General features: G+C 37.6%; 1 long non-coding RNA gene across 3 annotated transcripts in view; it reads right to left on the reverse strand.

Moving 5' to 3' along the window:
• LOC117196332 (uncharacterized) overlaps window positions 1–18,094 on the reverse strand; it is a 143,824-nt gene that overhangs the window by 66,159 nt on the left and 59,571 nt on the right. For 2 of the 3 annotated variants that reach the window (XR_007470590.1, XR_004476473.2), the window contains exons 4-5: window positions 1,309–3,039; window positions 105–143 (exon numbers count right to left, since the gene is read on the reverse strand). This is a non-coding gene — a long non-coding RNA (uncharacterized LOC117196332). Of the gene's footprint in view, window positions 1–104; window positions 144–1,308; window positions 3,040–9,365; window positions 9,479–18,094 lie in introns of all 3 variants that reach the window. The other variant, XR_007470589.1, reaches the window with a different exon arrangement.

Below are 18,094 nucleotides of genomic sequence, written 5' to 3' on the forward strand. Positions count from 1 at the left end.
CTACCTAGCCAGTTTTTTCCTGTTTGTCCAATTTCAGAATTATTTGTAAAATCAAGAAGACAAGAGTTATAATCCTACTTTGACTACTTAAAAAGGTGTTTTACCCAAGTGACTTCTTACTCTGAGCGCCTCAGTTTGTCCACCTGTAAAACAGAGATGACACCTGTAAATATCTATTCAAGTGCCGGCTTCTCTCAGAACTAGCTTCTCTTGCATTACAGTTGTTTATCATAGGGGTTCTCAACCAGGGAAATTTTGTGCCAAAGGGGACATTTGGCAACATGGAGACATTTTTGATTTTCACAGCTGGGGGGAGTTGCTACTGACATCTAGTGGATAGAGGCCAGGATGCTGCTTAATCCCACAACAGAGAATCATCCAGTCTAAAATGTCAAGAGTGGCAAGGCTGAGAACCTCTGGAGACGTAAACCCTATGAAGACAAGAGCCATGTCGGTCATCACTATGGTATCCCTGGCACCAAGCACTGCACCTGGCACATGGTGGGTGTGCAGTAAATATGGAATGAATAGTAGTGCAAAACAAAGGTCTGCAGACTGCCTGAATTCAAATCTCAGGATGAGAGTTACAAACCGTTAAATAAAATCATAGACCAAAGCACACATTCATCAACCACCATTCAGTACCCTGTGCATAGAAAGGTCTGTCCAAAACATGACAGAAGAACAGCAACTAGGTGACTTCATACTTACCCAGTCATGTGCTGGGAAAAGTTTAACAATCAGCTCTCAGGCTGGTAGGGGCGAAAGGTGGAGGAAGCCCTGGTTTGCAGGGTCTTCCAAATTCTATAGTACAGATACTTTCACCGTGGATGTTTCCAAGTTACCAATGTGGTATCACTAAACTGAGGTTTGGGAAAAGTTGCCCACGATCAGCTCGTATAAGCAAGTTCAAGCCGGTTCCAATATACCACTAGTTTTATCCTGAGCTTTCCCTCTGTCCTCTGTCAGCACTGTATCATCACCTCTACACTGTGATTTACATCTTACCTTCAGCTGCTTTCATTACTCCCCCAGGTCCTCTGTAACTCTAATATTAAAGAATCCAAAATAACTATGCCTCATCTATAGATTTCTTGTGGGCACAAGAATCCCACAGTGTTTTTCCAGCCTGCGTTAGAAGAAAACCATGCATTTGCCCTGGGTCCATTGACATCCTGATGGTAAATTCCAAAAAAAAGGTTTTTTAATCAAGAACATCTTTAGACCATCACTTAAAGTCATGTTAAACCTATAAAAATCATTAAAAGTACAGTTATAGTAAAGAATTGGAAAATAAAAAGTACATACCCTTAAAGGTCCAACATGGTTCATGAAACGCTTCCAGTTACTTTCTGTGGTGACTAGTTCAAGCTCACACAATGAGAGCACCTGATTTTTTGAGGGTGTGTTAAGGGGGGGAATTCAAAGGAAATGTGAAGTTCATGCCTTGATGAACCACACAAATAGACATCCCCTTTCCCTTCACACACACTACACCTAATCAAATAAAACCTCGATTATCCAACACCATGAGAAATTAAATAACTTTCTTTGTTAAAATAAAGATTAATTCAGAGGACTACTTTAGTCAAGTATCTCTAAACTTCTAAAAGCTTTTAAATTTTAGAGCTAAGAAAAAAATCAGGAACTGTCAAATTTCTTCGTCCCCTAGATTTTATGAATGTATGTGTACACTTCCCTTGGCCTTCCCAGGAAATAGAATTTAACTAACAGAACATGGGTGTGATGGCTTTGCAGCCTGTGAACTTGGTGGAATGCTAAGAAATCTCTTCTCTTTATTGTTTGGGGTAAGAAGAGAGATGTTTGTGCGATTTGGAAGTCAGAAGACAAGCAGTAGTCACTTTCTTCTGAAGGTTGATACAGGGCACTGGGCATGGTTGCACTGTGTGCACGTGGTTGCTGATCTCCTGGCCACATCGTTGGTGGGATCCAGCAGTTGTGCCCACGGCAACCTGTACTGCTGCTTCCTCTCCTCCTTTAGCTTCTCTAGTCTGGAGCCAGACTTGGGTGCTGCTCTTAGGCAAAGAGCACCAGCTTCTTCTGTGAGTCACCTTTGCTGTAGAGATTGCAAGTGGTGACAGGTTCCCGTTTGTCCTCACCCCAACAGTACCATGTTCCGTATAATGCATAGTGGTTCTGTCTTCCTGATTGAGCCCTAATCTATACAATGGATGTATAGGATTATGACTTCATAGGTATTCTCTCTCCTTGATAGATAGCAATACACACCTGTTGGTGCCCTACCCACATCCCTTCACTCCAAGCCGGCGCTAACCTGCACACAGCTCTTTTATACACCATGGCCCCATGCATCTACTTCCCAGAATGATTTTGCTGGTGACAGGAATGCACTTGGCTCACACCTGGGGGAGGCCAGAAATAAGATGTTAGCACCACAGAAGTAACCCTCAAACGAAGAGAGGCAGGAATTGGTGGACAAGCCTTCCAGGTTCCTCACCCCACCACAGGGGAGTTCTGAGGTGTGTTCCACAGTTTTTATGAGGGTCCCCATTGCACTTAAGCCCCCATTGCCCATGGCCATGATGTGCTCTTTAAAATATATTTGATTGGCCCCATTCCGTCCCTGCCTTACTTCTCTACCACAAAACAGCACCTTTGGGATCACCTTCCAAAGTATTTACCCCCGAAGCTTTCTTTCAGGATCTGCGTTTGATGAAACTCAAACTAATACAACCTCTGAAAGTCTTTCTATTCTACTTTGAAAAAGGACATTCCCTTGTGAAATGCAAAAATGTAATAGCCATCTTACAGTATCCCAAGGTCATCATTTTATTATAGCTCCATGTAAAAAATTTAAGACAAGTTTCCCAACATTTTCCAAAGAAAAGCAAATTTTATTTCTCCCAAGGCTCATAGTGCATGTATTCCCCTCTTAGGCTGACTCTGGAGTTACAGGCAGTGAAAGTACAGACACCTTACCTTCTTCCAGTTGTGACATCACATTCCAACTATCAGCCGTATGCCGGGACCTGCTGACGAGGTAGGCATGAAAGTCACCTGGAAAATGAAACAATAGATGTCCAGATCTGCTACATCATAACCAAATTTGTGAAAAAGTTAAGTAGATAAGATCAGCCTGAATATTTACTTTCCCCATAATACATCCTATACAATGATTTTACAAATACTTTTATTTGCTTTTCTTACCTTTTTTTTCTATTAAAAAAAAAAGTCACCATGCATGGGTCACAGAAATTTATGGTGGGTTTCCAAGTAACTAAGTCCTCATTGTTCCAAATATAGAACAAAAATTAAAATTATTTTAACTAGTTCTTTCGAATATAAACTAGAACCAGGCAAATTATCCACCATGCAGAAGTCTGTGGTGAAGGCTAGGTTTGAGAGGAATATTTGGCAAAAAATAAAGATCCACGCTGAAACTAGTCTTTATTCTTTATTTTCTTCCTGGTTTCTCTTTTTGAGTCAATGACAATCCTAACAATTTTATTAAGCCAATAAAGGGTGACTGAAAGGGAAGCAGCCACAATGGAAGCTGATGATCCAGAAATATGTGTGTGACAGTGCTACTGGCCCAGTACCACATAATCATCTGTTTTAAAGATTGTATAACAATGCTGGCCCAGATGAGTCAACACTCCAACTTATAGTTGAAAAACTGAAGTCATCATTTAATTGCCCATCACACACGCCAAATAATTTCTTTGTAAATAGAAGTGAAATATTTTTTTGCATTCACATTCCAACAGAGTCAATAGAAAATTTAGATTGGAAAGCAGAAATTGATAATATGAAATGTCAATATGCTTATTTACTCTTTTTTTTAACTGATTGTAAAAGTTTGGTTCTGTTCCCCAAGAGAGAGTTTCTAACACTCCTTAAGCAAATTCCCCTGTGGATGAATAATTCAGCAGAGAACTTCAGAAAAGGTCAGTTTTCATCATTGGAAAAAGGTGTGCCATATTAGTCATCCATGAAAATTAGAATAAATCACCATGGGTTAAAAGTATTGGCCAAGAGGCATCCAAATGTATTTAGATTAAATGAACTTATACTTTCTTCTTTGGAGAGCTAAAACAGCTGTTTCACACCCCTCTGACTTCTTTTTAACAATGGCTATTACATTCTTCCCTTTCATGAAGTACAACCATGCTTTCTAACCACAATAATAGGAATAATATAAACGTTATAATGAGTCTGGGTTTAAGTGCATCTCTGGGAAATCATTTGAATGTAGAGAAAGAGAGCTTTATATGATAAGAGAAATTCAGCTTTATTGTATTAGATTGTGTCGTATTAGGAATATTCAGATTCTCTATTTAGCAGAAGACTTAGAATCTTAATTCAACAGCCCATTATAATCATGTACATCAAAAATATTTTCTTTAATCTGGAGAGTAAAATTTGTTTTGCAATACAAAAAAGATCTTTTAATACAATTGGAACACACTGTACAAAGAAGAATTATTTGTGGGATGCCTCCTTGTAATTGCACCAGTTTTAATTTATAGTATCCATTTATTATTTCCACTGTTTTGTTTTCTGATGAAAGTGTTATGTCCTGCAGAAATTCAGTGCAATGAGGCAGGTCTAGTATTTTTTGTGGTGCTGTGTTACATCCAATCTTTTTTATTTATGCTAAGCTATTGTTTTAGATGATACTTAGTTTTTCTTTAATACTATGACTGACTCTTGCAAAAATGTATGCAAATGTTTTTATTTTGTGAAAAATGAAAGGCAAAGTCATGCATTATGCTGGTCTTGCAAAAAGGAATCATTAGCTCTTGCCAAAAGCAAAGCAGTTGATCTCTTGCCATGCTGTTGTATATGATTACTAATTTTCTTTCAAGCATTGTCCTATGATAAACAAAATGGCCCATCAATGATGCCAAAAGGCAGATGATTCTTTGATAACTCAGCAACACTACCTCTAACTACTTCCCAAAAGGGTCTTTTCAAGAAAACTACATCTACGGCTTTTTCAGGAATGCCAGGGATATAAGTGTTCCTAGCGCAGATTTAACTGTAACACTAATTAAATGATCTTCTCATTCAGTAATTAATTATAGAATTATAGAATGGTGGGTTGAAAGGGACCTTGAGAGATTGAGTCAGCACCTACATCCTCTGTAAGGACCACATATAAACTATTCTAAACCCGAGGAAAACTACCTTATTTTTCAAATCTTAGTAAAAAAAATTTTTGTTGTTGTTTACAAGGTCTTTTCATGATCTAATCCAGAGATGAATGTACGTAGCATGAAAAAAATCCTTCCAATACACCATTTAGTTGCCATCTTCAGAGTAGCCTGAGAACACACCTGGAGCCCATCCTCTAGGTCAGCCAGTATTGTTTCATTTCCCTCAGGAACTATTCCCTGTCCAGGCTAAATAGCCCACTGCTTCTAACTTATAAGTAGCACCTTCTTTTTCTTCCTTTTTCAGTTGTCACTTGTTATCCTAAATTCTCTTAAAATTTTCCTTTATTTCCAGAACTTGTACATGGAAAATGTAAAGATCTGACCAATGCGGAATGAAATAATACCCTCTGACAAAACCCACCCTAGGCCAAATTATGCAACAAAAGAAATTTGCCTCATTTGTCTCTTCCACCCACCACGAACAGCAGGGGAGGGTAGCTCTACGTACCAGTTCCATTTCAGGAGAAAAGAAGAAAGAGAAAACAGGGCAGGAAAAGGTGTTTAAATTTAATATGGCCAAACACTTCCCAGGTTATGTGAATGTTTTAAATTTATATATTCAAGAAGGTCAGAAAATTCCCCGAAAAAGAAAATTCAAAGAAAAACTGCCTATTCATATTAAAGTTCAAACTGCAAAACACCAAAGGTAAGGAGAAAAACTTGAAAGTAGTCAGAAGAAGAAAAGATGCAGTACATACAGTGGAATCATAGTGCAAATAATCAGAAATTTCTCAGTAGAAACCAGGGAAACTAGAGACAGTGGAATAATATATTTAAAGTACTGAAATTAAAAAAAAAGTTGTCAATGCAAAATTCTATGCCAAGTGAAAAATATCTTTAGAAATGAAGGTGAAACAAAGAAAATTTTTTTTTTTGTTGGTACGTGGGCCTCTCACTGTTGTGGCCTCTCCCGTTGCGGAGCACAGGCTCCAGACGCGCAGGCTCAGCGGCCACGGCTCACGGGCCTAGTCGCTCCGCGGCATGTGGGATCTTCCCAGACCGGGGCACGAACCCGTGTCCCCTGCATCGGCAGGCGGACTCTCAACCACGGCGCCACCAGGGAAGCCCCAGAAATTTTAAGATAAAGAAAAGCCAACAAAATATGTCACCAGCAAACCTTCACTATAAGAAATACTTAATACATTTCTTTAGGCTAAAAGAAATGTTTCCAGAGAAAAATTTGGATCTTCAGGAAAAACTGAAAAGCACTGGAAATGGTAAATATCTATTTTTTCTCAATTTCCATAAAATACCTATGACTGTTTAAAATAAAAACTAAAACATTGTTTAGTGATGTTTTCAATGTTTGCAGTTGTAATATTTTATATTTATATACATTGTCATTGTATAAGTATTAAAGAGATCGATATGATTGCAAGTTTTCTAATGTTACATTAAATGATACAAACTAATTTTAAGTAATCTGAGAAAGATTAAGGATACACATTGTTGTCTGCCAAACAACCATTTAAAAAACTGCAATAAGATATAGATAGAATGGCAATGAGATATAGCAGTATATAAATTAAAATAGAATGCTAAAAAATATTCTAATAACTTAAAAAATTTAGGAAAGGAAAGGGGGAACATAAAAACAATAAAAGCAAAGGAAACAAGAAGAAAAAAGTTAAATGGATGACAAAATCCAAGCATATAAAAAATTACATTAAGTGGTAATGATATAAACACTTTAATTACAAGTCAGAGGTTGTCACAGTGGATTAAAAAGCAAAACCACCATAAAACACTTCCAATAAGAGATACATTTTAGATATGAAAACACAGTTCAAAAGGAGAGACTCTAATTACTAATATCAGAAATAAAAAAAGGGATTATCAATTCAGATCTTACAAATACTAAAAAGGGAAATTTTTAATGTCAATAAATTTGACAATTTAGGTAAAAAGGACAAATACCTTGAAAAATACCATTCTAAGAATGACAAAAAACAAAACAGAGAAATTGAATATACCTATATCAATTAAGAAATTGAATTTGTTATAAAAAAAAATTTCAACAATGACAAAATACCTAAAATAGTTTTATTGGTGAACTCTATTAAACTTCAGGAAAAAAATAATACCCACCTTATACATTTTAAAAAACAAAAGGAAGAAATACTGACAAACTCACTTTCTGGGGCTATAAACCCAAACTTTTATAGAACATAGGTGTAAAAATCCTTTGCAAAATATTAGCAAATAGAATCTAACAATATATTTAAAAATATATAATACATTATTACTAAATATACCTTATCACAGAGATTCAAGGCTGGTTGAACATTTAAAAAAATGTAATTTACTCTATTAAAATAACAAAAGGGAAACTTCATATAATTCCAGTAGATACAGAAAAAGCAGCTGATAGAATTCAACACATATTCACATTAAAATTTTAAGGAAACTGGAAATAGGAAGGTATTCATCAATCTGACATTTAAAAAAGCATACATAGTTAATATCATAATTAAGGGCCAAAAAAATCTCCCTAAAATCATTAAGGCAAGAATGCTCATATCCACCACTTCTAGTTAACATTATAATTGAAGTCTTAGCCATTGCGGTAAGGCAAGAAACAGAAATACAAGGCATACCAATCAGAAAGGGAAAAACTAAAACTGTTCCTATTTACAAAAATCCCAATGAATCTACAAATCACTTGTAGACCTAAGTGAATAAACAGAACATGTTCATGGATTAGAAAACCCAACATCACTAAGATGTTGGTTATAACAAAACTGATTTATGAGTTGAACACAATTTCAATTAATGCTTTATTTTTGTAGAAACTGTCAAGCTAATTTTAAAAATATATATGAAAATAAAAGAACTTAGAATAGCCCAGGAAATTATTTAAAGGAAGAACAATGTTGGAGGACTTACTATGATAAAAAAGCTTTTTACAAAGCTACAATACCCAAGACAGCTTAGAATTACTAAACATAAACAGATAATAAAATGCAATAAAGAATGCAAAAGTATATCCACACATATAGTCAATTAATTTTTGGTAAAGGTGCCAAGGTAATTCAATGGAGAAAGGAGAGTCTTTTCATTAAATGGTATTTGAACAATTGGATAATCCATATCTTGAAAATTAACATTGAACTTTACTTCCCACAATGCATAAAAATCAATTCAACATAGATCACAGACCTAAATGTAAAACCTAATAGTATGAAACTTCTACAATAAACATGGGAGAAGATCTTTGTGACCTTGGGATAGGTAAAAATTTCTTACGTCACAAAATCCAGAGTACATAAAAGATTTTTGAAAAATTTGACCTCATCAAGATTAAAAGCTTCTGATCTTTGAATAAATGACACTATTGAACAAACAGTTAAGCCACAGTCTTGGAGAAAATATTAGAAAATATGTAGAACAAAGGACTTGTATTTAGAACACTATATATAAAGAACACTTACATTCAATAATAAATTAAACAACCCGGGCTTCCCTGGTGGCGCAGTGGTTGAGAGTCCGCCTGCCGATGCAGGGGACACGGGTTCGTGCCCCGGTCCGGGAAGATGCCACATGCCGCAGAGCGGCTGGGCCTGTGAGCCATGGCCGCTGAGCCTGCGCGTCCAGAGCCTGTGCTCCGCAATGGGAGAGGCCACAACAGTGAGAGGCCCACGTACCGCAAAAAGAAAAAAAACATATATATATAATAATAATAATAAATTAAACAACCCAGTTTAAAAAAAAGAGCAAAAGATTTGAAAAAGAAGACACGTCCCCAAAGGCAATATAGAAATAGCCAAGAAACACATGAAAAGATATTCAACATTATTAGTCAGCTGGGAAATATAGATTCAAATCAAAATATGATATCACTAAAACTAAAAGGCTGACAACGCAGAGAGAAGGCAGGCAGAGGGAGCAACTGGAACTCACACATTTAAAACATATGTAGTTCATTGCATGTAAATTATCCTTCACTCAAGTTGGAAAACACCTGTACTCTACCTTGTCCTTAACGAAAAAGAATCAAGTATAACCTAGATAACAAAAATATATATTAAAGAGTCTGATTAAAATAACCAAAACAAATCATCATAAAAGGGAAATATTCTAACTTTGCTCAGTTATGCAAACAAAATAAATCCACATGGCTAAAACGTTCCCATCAGTGGTTTACTGTCTTGGCTCAGCTCTTACTCAGAAGGTCCATTCAGTTTATATCTCCAACAGGATCACTGCAACCATGACTCATTTTGCAATTAGAATCTTCAATGTGAGTGTAGCAAAGCTAAAAACTTGGCATCATTTTCCTGCAGGAAAAAAAGAATCCCTGATAGAAACTGCACTTCTATTTAGTGTCCAGATGTTAACTTTATTAAACTGAAAACATTCTCCTCCCTCTTCACATGTTGTGGGCAGTACTTCGGCTCTAATAAATGACCTATTTTATACTCACACCCACACAATTAAATGTATCAAAACCCTGTAATAAAGTAAAATTTTCAATGTTGAATTCCGGCTCGCTTTGGGTTCTTTTAAAGAATTAAAAATTTTTTTTTTCTTTTTCCTTCACAAATATACAGAATTGTTTGTATAAACAAAATACATTTATGCAAATGTTATAACTCGTATTAATAAAGATAATGGGTCTCCCAAGAAAACAGTGGCCGAGGATCATGCAACTTGAAATTTATTTTAATTTGTATCCTTCTGGAAAAGGCAGAAAAAGCATTTTCTCATTTCCATATCAGTTAAGATTTAGTATTCACTGGTCAGACAAATTACCTTATATTGATATGCTAATTAAGTCCTTAGTGCATATTACTCACACTTAGGGTGATATATAAATCTTGTTAATGAAGAGAACAGAAAAAAGCGTAAAGATATTGTGACGGCAAGCATGACGTAGAATATATCATTGTGGATCTAAGGCTGTGAGCTGCTTTCCTACCTCTAATAGCCACCGTGGACCTCCCATGTATGGCTTAGATGTTTTAATCTGACTTTGTAATTTGAGTAAACACTGCATTACAGGAATGGAGGAAATGAAGTCCAAGCACCAGACATTCCAGGCAGTGAGGGGAGGTGCGTTTATGCAAGCCTGAGGTGGTGGCACAGGCACGGAGAAGCCAAATAGGAAAGGCCCTTACATCCTCCAAACCTGAGAATCTTTGCACTGATGTAAGAATATGTGAAAGTAAAGAGAAAGAAAGAAAAACAATTGGTCCTATTAACTGAACCTAAACCCCAGCCCTAAACAGCCTGAGAAGATGAATCCTAAGGTCCAGCTTTAAGTGTAGCAATGATTCAGAACCAAGAATAAGGCAACTTACAGAAAACGCATTCTTCCAAAGTGATGCCTGGATTTCTTTGGCAGAACAATAAGTTTTGATTCCACAGTTAGAATTTTAATGCATGTGGCAGAGACAGTTATTTATCCCCCAATATCTATTTGATTTTCATTAGTCTGCCATAATGGAATCCCTGGTTTTTAGCTGGGAGCCTCTCTTTAGGTGTGGCCATTTGACGAAGTTCTGGACAATGGGACACACGTGAAGTGGGTAACTACAACAAGCTCCCAAAACAGAGTTTTGTACTTCTCCTTCCCTTTCCTCTTTCCTGCTGGCTGGAATGCATATGTAACAGCTGGACATGGACCAGCTGTCTTGCACAGAACACAGGACATGCCCTTGGAAATGGCCACACACAGCAGAAGAAGGAGAGAAAAGGAACCGGGGTGCCTGAGGCTTTCATGGAGTAGAGGCTTCGAAGCAGACCTACGTGCCTACATCTAGTCTTTATAGCAAAAGAGAAATCAAAGAAACTTAAATAAGACAGGAGCTTATTTGGGGGATTACTCTTATTTGCAGCCAAATCTAATTCTAAATAGCAAAAATCCTAGAATTACTAGAATTACAATTACTCAAAGGGGTTAATAGACTGGTAGGTATGAGTTTCACAAAACAGCACAGTCGATATTTTTACTCTTTCAGGTGGTAGAGGGCAGGAGAAGAAAAGCTTTGGATACTTTAATAAAAAATTGGAAATGACAAGGAGAGAAAAGGAGTGTAAAAGAAAAGGTAAAAACTCTAAAGACCAATTTCTTTAACGTATTTTGAGACAAAGAGTGGCTATGAACGAAGGTCCTTTCTTGTGCCCCTTCCTTCTCTCCTAAGGGTCTTTAAGTGTCACCTTCCCCATGAGGCTGTATTCAGGCTGTTACTGCCAAGGTTGAATTCATTCAATTTAGTTTGAATGATGACCACAGGCAGGAATGACTGTGGGCCCTTTAAATACTCATAAGGGTATTTGTGTATGTTGTGGAGCCACCATGGTGTAGGAGTTAAAAACAGATTCTGCAGTCAGACTGACAGGGTCTGAATCACGGCTCCGCCATATACACCTGGGTGAGCTCTCTGATCCCTGGTTTTCATTGTAAATGAGGTTAATAACAGTACCAACTATTTAGAACTAAATGAGACAAATACGCTGTTACATGTAAAGCACTTTAGAAGTATCTGGTATAAAGTGCTTTAAAATATGTCAACATTATTTGATGATAATAATACTGAATAACCAATACATTTCTGAGCTCCTAGGGAAACTCATAGGATCCTATTCTTCTGCCCTTGATCAAATATAACTTTCCTCCTTTCTAGACCCCTCCATCTCCACCACAGCTGTGTGGATACAGAGGACCCAGCAAAAGACGCAAGGCTCTGGGACTGGTGAGGCCATAACATAGGAAGAACCGGGGCCTCTGAATGTCTGTGTGGAAGGCTGCCCTTCAGTCAAAGTCATTAGCATCTGCATGAGCAAAAAACAACTTTTCACTGTGTCTGTGCACTGAGATTTGGAGGCTTGTCTATTATACCATCTGGCATTACCCACCCTAATTGTATGAGATAGCTAGGACTGCTGCAACCAAGTCCCACAACTGGCTTAACAACAAGTCTATTTTCTTACAGTTCTGGAGGCTAGAAGTCTGAGATCAAGGTGCCAGCAGGGCCAAGCTCCCTCTGAAAAACCTATGGAAGGGTCTACTCCAGGCATGTCTCCAAACTTCTAGAAGTTCCTTGGCTTTGGCTTCTGGTCTTCACATGAACTCCTAGCTTCATAATGCCACATGAAGATTGTGTGTTTGTATCCAAAGTTTCTCCTTTTATAAGGACACTAATCATATTGGATTAGGGCCCATCCTCATGATCTCATTTTAACTTGATGACCTCTGTAAAGACTATGTCCAAATAAGGTTCCATTCTGAGGTCCTGGGGCTTAGGACTCTAACCTTTCTTTTCTGGGAGACACAATTCCCCCCATAGCACTAACATAAATTGCTAACTTCACATTCTCACTTACACCTAATTCTTCAAATCTGCAGGATGTGAGATGCCAGAAATTAAACCTATCATATTCTACCCTGGTTATTGTTAAACTAGAGAAAGTTTCATTATGTTAAATGAGCTGCTTTCCTAGCAAAGTCACTATGCGGCTATATTTTATTCTGCATGTTAATACATAACCATAGAGTTCTCTTCACTATCCCTATATACATAATCCTATAAGCCTTTAGGTATGATATAGGCCTGGCATTTACCGGTCGCACCAATATCAAAGAATTATGAATAAGGCTTTGAGAAGTAGTTCAGGAAATATTTTTATAACAATAATTAGGATTACCTTTTATATCTGTTACAGAAGAAGTAAGACAACTAGCAATTTCTATATACAAATAATAACAAAGGAATACAGTTTTAATAAAATCACTTCAAGTCATAAGTATCAGAATGGATAAAATATGACCAACATAATCGCTCAAAATCAAGGAGACCACAGTTGTAAATGGCACTGAACACTCTTGTATCCATGCCGTGTGTCATATCCTACACACATTGTAAGATGAAAAAGAAAGTTTCTGGGGCATAAGGCCCATATGTTTGTTCACTTCATCTCTCTTGCTCCCACCAATAACTTTAGAGCCAACTTTTTTCTCCAGGAGACTGATTTCCTTGCAATCTATTTAGTTTTGAGGTAGTTCATTGTTTAAATGTTCATATTTGAAACATTTAATACTCCCCAAAAAGCTTTATTTTGTCTTTATCTTAACATATAACAAAAATCAGAAGAGCTCAGATAACTGCTGTACCTAGCGGCACACCAAAGAAGAGGCTAACACACAACTTATTCTGAAAATTCACTTTAGAAAAGACCAAGTGAAGAAAATTCAGGCCTTAGGCGGGCTATTGCACGGATCCATTGCATTTTAAGTCTAATAACGTTTTCAGAAGCACAGTAAAAGAACAGCAAACCATTTTTATTTGAATAAAATCGACTCCCACAAAACTCAGAATTACCAAGCTACTTCAAAGGCCATTCACTGAATACCCCAAGGATGGTTTCAAGTTTAAATTTTGCGAAGGACTGGAATCAATGGTTCGGGAAGAAAGGCAAAAAGAGTTTTATTTACAATAAGAAACATGGTGAAGAAAGAAAAGGAAAAAAACAACCACCTTACTTATTTCTAGAAAGGAGGTCAGAGAACCCAGTGGGTCAGAGAACCCACACAGACTAGAACTTGCTACATTTAGACCTTGAGGTTATAAAAGCACAAGTTCCAAAATTATCTCTTTGTTCCACAAATTTCTTAAGAGTAAATTAACTATTAATACATCTCTTGATCAAAGATCTAGGTTGGTTAACACCATGGTCACTCTGAATTGGGTTAGAAGAGTGGAAAGAACAACGTGATGGAGGGACACCACCAGCCTTAGAGCTGGACCCCAGTGGAATGAGAGGGAACATGGGAAGTGGTGAGAGCTCTGAGAAATCTCCCTTTCTGAGCACAGTAACTTATTTTGCCATCCTTTCTATGATACTTCTTAGTTCCTAGAATTTGCGGAACAAGAAATTAGTTTGAGAATGAACCCAGGATAATCCTACTACAAAAAAACAACATGAGGCGAAAGGAAATATCAACTGAAATTTTATCTCAAGGTCTTCAATTCCGGGCAAGAGAAACCATTTTACAAGCTGAACCGACATGGGTTGACTCGTTACAACGAAGGCAGCTGAGATAAAAGTGAGACTTGTTCAGGTATTCTCATTTTCCATAAGGCACAAATAGGGACTGAAAAAGCAAAATTCTGAATACATCAAACTGATTTTATTTATAAGAACTATCGGGGCTTCCCTGGTGGAGCAGTGGTTGAGAGTCCGCCTGCCGATGCAGGGGACGCGGGTTCGTGCCCCGGTCTGGGAGGATCCCACATGCCGCAGAGCGGCTGGGCCCGTGAGCCATCGCCGCGGAGCCTGCGCGTCCGGAGCCTGTGCTCCGCAACGGGAGAGGCCACAATAGTGAGAGGCCTGCGTACCTCAAAAAAAAAAAAAAAGAACTATCTTTAGTTTCTATGTCCTGCCCCCTCCTGTTCTGTGGACTATGTTCATCTTTTCTATTCTAAAAATTTCTTCCAGAGAATTCCCTGGCGGTCCAGTGGTTAGGACTCCATGCTTTCACTGCCAAGGGCATGCGTTCAATCCCTGGTTGGGAAACTAAGATCCTGCAGGCTGTGTAGCATAGCCAAAAACTACATACATACATATTTCTTCCCTCTTCAAGGAGATTCCCTTGGTTTTCAGTCTCTCACTTCCTGTTTATTACCTTCATTTGCAAATGAAATGGTCACACTTGCAATTTTCACTTGCACCTCACCTAACTCCTCCTTAATCCTTTGCAATCCAACCTTTACTACCACTCTGCTCTCAGGGGCCACAAAGACAGTTGCCATCCCAACAGCCTTTTCTCAAGACACCCTCTCCTTGACTTTTTTCCAGCATTTTACGCTGTAGCTCTACTCCACTTCATTTGTACCTTCTTCCTCTTTCCTTTCCTGGTTTTAAAATTCCTGGTTCTCTCAATAGGTCTCTGATTATACTTTCTCACCCTCTTCCACTGCTATCGCTTCATCTCCTCATTCTCTGAATATAGACATTTCTTCCTAGGTCCTATACAGATCATCTTCTAGTCTCTTCTAGATGACCACAAGCTTCCCCAAATCCATTCTGTGCCTTCATTACTCAAATTCTTCATTACCAACTGCTGGCTACACACCCATCTCCACCTAAACATTCTACCAACCCTCAAATTTGATACGAAAGCAACATACCTCACTTAACTTCTGCCTTGCTAATACTTCTATTTAATCTAGTAGTTCCCATGGATGACTTTTTTCTCCAACCAGTAGATGCTGGCTTTGCTCACCACTGTTTTCCCAAATAGACATGACCTTTTCAAGCTCAGCTACTTCAGAAAACTCCTTGCTTTATTCATTTATTTATTTAGTAGATACCTATGCAGTGTTTACCATGCACCAGATATTCCAAGCATTGAGGTTACAATGTTAAACATACCGGGCGCAATCCTTTTCATCATTTCTTTGTGATTATTTGATTAAAAATAGATAAAAGCCTATAACTGTGAGGTATATAATAAAGGATATGTATGTGATGCTGTTAGAATAATTAGGAGATTGACTTAATCCAGAAACTCAAGGAAGGCATTCCTGGAAGACAAAAACTGAAGGAAAAGTAGAGTCTGGTAGGCTGGCTTCCCATACCCCCAGAAACCGCAACCATGACCCAAGGAATAACTGCTCCTCAGACAGTAACATTCAAGGTAAGAAGATTAGAATATTCCTTCACTTTTTCTTTCAGTTCTCTGAATTCTTACAACCAATAGGTTATTGGGATGGCTATTATTATGTGTCAACTTGACTGGGCCATGGAGTACACAGACATCTGGTCAAACATTATTATGTGAGAGTAACATTTAAATCAGTAGGACTTCGCTGGCAGTCCAGTGATTAAGCCTCTGCGCTTCCAATGCAGGGGGCGTGGGTTTGATCCCTGGTTGGGGAACTAATATCCCACATGCCGTGGCCAAAAAAATAAAATAATATTCCACTTTAAATCAGTAGACAGAGTAAAGCACATTGCCCACCCTAATGTGGGTCAGCCTTATTTAATTAGTTGAAGAGCTGAATTCAACAAAAACGTTGACAACCCCGCCCCCCCCCCCCAGAAAAGAATTCTTCCTGACATTCCTGACAGCCTTCAAACTGGGACATCAGATTTTTCTTGCCTTCAGACTGGAACTGAAACACGAGCTCTTCCTGTGTCTCAAGGCTGCTGGCCTTGGGACCAGAGCTACATCATCAGCTCTCCTGGTTCTCAGGCCTTTAGACTCAGACTGGACCTTACATCATCAGCTCCCCTGGGCTCCCAACGGGCCAACTCACCCTGTAGATCTTGGAACTTGCCAGCCTCCATAATCATGTGAGCCAATTCCTTATACATGCAGTATATGGTTCTATGTCTATGGAGAATGCTGAATAATACAATTATAAAGATTTCTAATAAATTTTTCTAATGCAGTTTCTCATTCTGTTTTTATGTTAACCCACTGTGAAAAGAATGAGAATAAAATTTTTTCTATTTCTTTAATTTTGTATCTATATGAGATGATGGATGCTCACTGAACTTGTGTAATCATTTCATGATGTATGTGAGTCAAATCATTATGCTGTACACCTTAAACTTATACAGTTTTGTATGTCAATTACATCTTAATAAAGCTGGAAGGAAAAATAGAATTAAAAAAAAAGGAGAAAAGTGAATTACTATACCAGCTCATACTGAGTACACTTTTAGGAAACATTCTGTTTTTGTTTGGGAGAACATCTTGATGAATTTCTAAAAGGAGAAAGTGAGAACCTATTGGAAAATACCAAGGCAACAAGGCATTATGGGTAAACTGCTTTACATGAAAACAGAGATTATTTATGCTTCTGGGAGGAGATGGTGGAGAAGGAGCGGAGAGAGGAGGAGGAAGAGAGAGAAGTCCAAGATATGAGGGAAGGGAGTCTGGGCACCTTCAGAAATAGAGGGACTAGGAACTGGAACCAATTTAAGAACCAGACACCCAAGTTCACTACTAAGTATTTATATGATTCTATGGCAGAATCCCAAGGTATTCCCTTCTCTTTCCAACAGAGCCCCATTCTGTTCATGCATCTGGTAGCCCTGCATTTCATGGGCCACTCCCAAGACTGACACAGGAAATGATGAGTCTAAGCCCATCACTGTAATTATATTTTTTTGTTCCTGACTAGTTTAGACATAGGCATGAGTATGTGCCAGAACCATGGCTCCTGAACAAATGGTTAATAAAGAAACGCTTAACACAGGACTCACCCCCTTCTTGCCTAAACATTGCTTGGACGTTGACAGATCTAAGGAAAAATTCACTGACCCTGGAACCACCCTACCATCAGGATTTCTTATGTGAGAAAAGAATTTTTCTGTTTTTCATTTTTACTCAGGTTTCCTGTTATTTGCAGCCAAAGGCAACATAACTGAAAGAGAGTGACTTGTCAGTAACTTGATGAAAGAAATGTATAAGAACGAGTCAAAATAAACTTACTTAATATATTCTAGACTGAAAATTGTATTACTCATAAAACAATTTTTTTCTAGCAATCCCCCCATGTTATCTATCACACAATTTGTTAATCTATTTAAATATCCATTAGATAATAAAACTGCAAGATACTTATGTATCATTTTTAATGTTCCTGAAAAGTAAATAATGAATGGTATAAAAATCATTTTACATTGGCAACTTTATAATATCCCGTATATTGGTAGCTAATAAAATCTGTATAACGACATGAAAGTTGTCTTAACCCAAAGTATTCTGATTTAATCATTCTATACCTCTAAGTACTATTTCTCATTTTCTTTATTAGGAGCAGAGTGTTGTTCCCATTCTATAAGCAATGTAGATTTCCAAGTTTTATTAGGTCTTAGAAAGTTATAATAATTAGAAAAATAATAACATCACTGGGTTCTAAATTCTGAGCTAAATAATC

This window comes from Orcinus orca, chromosome 12, assembly GCF_937001465.1.
Source record: "Orcinus orca chromosome 12, mOrcOrc1.1, whole genome shotgun sequence".
Taxonomy (NCBI): domain Eukaryota; kingdom Metazoa; phylum Chordata; class Mammalia; order Artiodactyla; family Delphinidae; genus Orcinus; species Orcinus orca.